Below are 5,136 nucleotides of genomic sequence, written 5' to 3'. Positions count from 1 at the left end.
GCAGATTAGGTTCCCATTCAATAATTCATGCAGGTCTCTAAGGGGAGCACAAATAGTAAGGACGTACACGCTCTTTAGAATAATCAACCATTTTAGATCCAAAGGACAGTATGTACCCAAGGACAAAGTTCTGTAGGCTTACGAAAGAAGGGATAGAAACAGGAAACACAGGGAAGAAGGGAGATAAGTGATATTACTTTATGAGGACTGTTGTGTTTTCTTGAGTGACTCCAAAAGAAAGTGAGGCGACCCGGTGCAGAGAAACTAGGTTCTGAACGTAACCCACTTGGGTAGGGTGGGACTTAGTGCCAAGCAGGTAGTTGGGGGAAGGGAGAAGAAAAACTTCAGTTGGACAGGGACACTTCCGCCCTGTGTCTGTCCACAGCGGGAGAGGGCGACCGCACCCAGATCCCTGGAGATCACGGGATTTCTAAAAATGCAATATTAACTTTTAAAATGTTTTTACTTTAATGTTTCTACCAGTTGTGTGGCGCTGTGGGTTAATGTGCTGGACTGCAAAGTCAGTTTAAACAACAAGGTCGGCGGTTCAAGTTCACCAGCCGCTCCTAGGAAACCCTATACAGGGTCGTTATGGGTCGGCACCAACTCCATGGCACTTAACAACAGCAATATAGCATTTCCAAGGAACAGCTGGTGGGTTTGATCTGCCAACTTTGTGGTTAACATTCCAGTGCTTATCCTTCAATGCTACACCAGGGCTCCAGTAAGATTAAAAAAAGGTGGAGACAATGCAGAACAGGAAAATGATCAAAACAGTGAATTACCTTAATACGAAGCTTAAGTGCACATTTGTTAATCTTTCTTGTTATTGTTAGAACCTTTGATTGGTTGCAGATCAGACTACTGTAATCCACAGGGGTTTCTATTGTCTGATATCTAGAAGTAGATCACCAGACCTTTCTTTCAAAGCACTGCTGGATGGACTCGAACTTCCAACCTTTTGGTTAGCAGTACACAGTACATTAACTGCACGTGCACACTCAGGGACTCCTAAAGCTGCTTCTTGTTGTTATCAGTTGTCGAGTTAGTTCCAACTCATCACAATCCTGCATAGGGTTTACAAGGAGTGCCTGGGGGTTTGAACTGACTTTGAGGTTAGCAGTCCAGTGCTTATTCTATAGCGTCACACCAGGACTCAGGGCTGATAAATTGTTGGTGAGACCACTGCTTGCCATCAAGTAGACCTAAGTGTGTCCAAGTAGAACTGTTAGTCACGAAGGAGCATTGTAACAGCTCCTGGAGAACTGCTGTCTTCCATGAGATGAAATGGGAACAATGGCCTCAAAGATACCACCATCAGTCATGAATATGGCACAGGGACGAGCAATATTTCATTCTGTTATGTGTATGATTACCATGAGTCAGAGACATCTCAACGGCCAGTCAAAAAGGCCCTCCAGCCTAAGCCATTAACATCCATAAAAACAGCTGCCCCTAAGTCCATTCTAACTCATAGCAACCCCTGTATGTTGGCGTTTTCATGGCTATGACTTAGGAAGTAGATGAATTGACTTGTCTTCCAAGGTGTGTGTCTTGGTGGGTTCAAACCACCAAGCTTGAACTAGCAGCCCAGCACTTAATTGTCCATGACCCTCAAGGACCTTAACAGCCATGTTTTTATTATGGCAGAATGAAGCACTTCCTGATGCTACATCACCCTCCCAATCATTGCTAGGTATGAGCTCAGGGTTGCAGCTACTGTGTCAAGCCATCTCATGAGACATTGTTTTGAGTGCTTCCTTTTCCCCACATTTCCAACTCCATGCTAATTAGTTGCAATATGTTGCTGTTGTTGTTGTTAAGTGCCATCAAGTCAATTCCGACCCATAGCGACCCTGTAGAGGGTTTCCAAGGAGCAGCTGGTAAGCTTGAACCACCGACCTTGCAGTTCAAACAACTTTGCAGTCTGACGCATTAGCCCACAGAGCCACATCAATATAGATACATCTATTAAGCGCTCAGTGTTTGAGGACACTTTCAAAAATTCATGGAAAATTGGAATTAAAGGATAATGCAATTTTTCCACAAACTTTTTGAAGGACTGTCATATTTCAGGAATTACCCCAGATTCTAGGGATATGTCTATGAAGGGAGTATGACCAAAGGCCCTGTTCTTGAGCTCAGAGTCTGACTTGTTAAGTGCCGTCGAGTCAGTTCCGACTCATAATGACCCTGTATAAGATTCTGGAGGAGTGGCTGGTAGGTTTGAACTGCTGACCTCATGGTTAAACAGTTCAGTGTTTATCCTACAGTCCCACACAAGGAATCCTAGACCATTATAAATGTAGAAAACTGCTACCTTCAAAGATCTCTTTGAGTTCAAGAGTTCCAGATTGTGACTCACATTATCTAGTAATCCAACTTGCTCATAAAATAATAATAATGATGCTGTTGTGGTTGTCGTAGTTAAGTGCTGTTGAGTCATTTCCAACTCATAGTGACCCTGTTTAGGGTTCTGAGGAGCAGCTGGTGGGTGAACCACCAACCTTGTGGTGAGCAGTCCAGTGCCTATTCTATAACACCACACCAGGACTCCATAATCGTAATGATATTAGGTCACTTAATCAGTATTTATTAAGTGCCCACTTTGAACTTAGGATGCAGAAGTAAGCAAATTGGATGAAGTCACTGCCTTCAAAAAGCTTGTATTCTAATAGAGGAACTGGGCAATAAACAGATACAGAATGTAAAGTCAGGAGCAGATGAGTATTTTGAATTAAAGGAAAGGGAAGGGAAAGAAGTCAACTTGTAGAGGAGGTTGGTATGCAAGTTAGGATATGAGGGAAGGCCTCTCCGAAGAGACTGGAATGAATTAAGTGACAGAGTGAGCCACAGCTATGTGAGGAATTAATGTTTTGGGTAGAGGGAGCAAGTGCAAAAGTGCTAGGGCAAGGCATATTTCCGAATCAGCAGGGAAGTCAATATCACAGAACACAGCAGGTTTAGAGAGGTAAGAAGTTCTATTGATGGGTAGCCAGGAGCTATAGTTTGGAAGAGCTCATTCTACAAGAGGAGAAGCCATTGAAGTGTTTGGAGAACAAAGATAATAGAACCTGATAAATGTTTTAAAAGACTTGTGGGGAAGGGGCCAAAGACTGGAAGCTGGGAGATCATTGCTGTAATTAAAGTGAAAAATGGCGTGGGCTTGCACTGAAGTACTAGTGCAAGCATAGAGATGTGCATTTGGGGTTTTGTTTTCAAGTGAGGCCTAACAGGTGTCCAGTAGAGTCCTGGTGTGGCACTGTGGGATAATGCTCTGAACTGCAAGGTCAGTTTGAAGAGATGGCAATGTAACAACTACAGTGATCAGATGGATGGAGTGTTCCATGTGAAAGAAAGAGTGTCAACACTGAATCCGTAACTATTAAGACTTTCTTAGGCTACATGGAATTCTCCTAACAGCCCTGACAAGGAGCCTCCACACAGAACTGAGGTTTAGAAGCTAAAGCAACGCTAATGACTGACATTCACTATTGTACCAAGTTAGGAGTCAGAGCCAGGCCGTAAATTCAGGCTCATCTGATGCTCATGTCCACGCGTCAGTGACATCCTCTATCACTCTCAGATCTTTTTCTTTTACTGACATGGAGAAATGACAACTTCAGATTTGGGCATAATCAGTGACTCTTTTCTTGCATTTCTTTTCATATCTGAAGTAGCCATTAAAGTTATTTTATTTGTCAGTTTCTTCTTCCCTCAAATTTATATAAATGACATTTCCACTTTAGCCTTTCCCAGAATCCAGATTCTTGGTTACCTTAGACCTGTATTACTGAATTTCTCAACATGTTCTTCCTGTTCATCCTGTTCATTTCTACCTTCTGAATCTAAAAGCCTCATTTGCATTTTCTTATTCCCTTGATCTAAAACTTTACCTATAGCAATTCATTAAGGAGCCCTGATGGCAAACACAGTTAACCACTACGTTGCTTACTGAAAAGTTCGTGGGTTGAACGCACCCAGGCACTACATGGGAGAAGAGCTGGCAATCTGCTCTCTTAAAAACTAGCCAGAAAACAAAACCAAACAAAACCCTATGCAGCAGTTCTAGTTGTACTCTGTCACATGGGTCCCTATGAGTTGTAATCGACTTGATGGCATTCAACAATGTTGTTGTTGTTATGTGTCACGGAGTCAGTTCCAACTCATAGCGACCCTGTACAGGGTTTCCCAGGCTGTGAATCTTTACGGGAGCAGAAAGCCTCATCTTTCTCCCATGGAACCGCTGGTAGTTTCGAACTGCTGACCCTGAGGTTAGCAGCCCAATTCGTAATCACTACGCTACCAGAGCTCCTTGTTGTTGTTGTTATGTGCCTTCGGGTCAGTTCCAACCAATAGTGACCCTGTACAGGGTTTCCGTGACTGTAAATCTTTACAGGAGCAGAAAGCCTCATCTTTCTCCCATGGAACCGCTGGTAGTTTCGAACTGCTGGCCTTAAGGTTCGCAGCCCGATTCGTAACCACTATGCTACCAGAGCTCCTGCCAGAGCTCCTTAGCAATTCATTATTGTCTGTTAATGATGAGTCCTACTACCTACAATTAAAGCCCTTCTAGTCCTGGTGTGGCACCGTAGGTTAATGCGCCAGACTGCAAAGCCATTTGAACTGCAAGGTAGGCAGTTCAAGCTCATCAGATGCTCCTTGAAAACCCTATACAGGGTCACTATGGGTCGGAACCAACTTGATGGCACTTCACATAATAAGAACTGGAGTCCTGGTGTGGTGCTGTGGGTTAATGCACTGCACTACAAGGTCAGTGGTTCAAGCTTACCAGCTGCTCCTTGGAAACTCTATACAGGGTCACTATGGGTTGGAACCGACTCAACAGCACTTAACAACAACAACAACAACAATAAGAACTATGTTGTTGTTGTCAGGTGCCATTGAGGCGGAACCGACTCACAGCGACCCCATGCACAGCAGAACGAAACAATGTCCGATCCTGGGCCAACCTAACTACCACTGCCACACTTGAGTCCATCAATGATGCTACCTGGCCAATCCATCTCGTTAGGGGTCTTCCTCTTTTTTTCTGACCCTCCACCTTACCCAGCATGACATCCTTCTCCAGCGACTGTTTCCTCCGGACAATATGTCCAAAGTATGAGAGACGAA

The sequence above is a fragment of the Chrysochloris asiatica genome, unplaced genomic scaffold (assembly GCF_000296735.1).
Source record: "Chrysochloris asiatica unplaced genomic scaffold, ChrAsi1.0 scaffold00047, whole genome shotgun sequence".
NCBI lineage: Eukaryota > Metazoa > Chordata > Mammalia > Afrosoricida > Chrysochloridae > Chrysochloris > Chrysochloris asiatica.
This window is presented reverse-complemented; position numbering follows the sequence as displayed.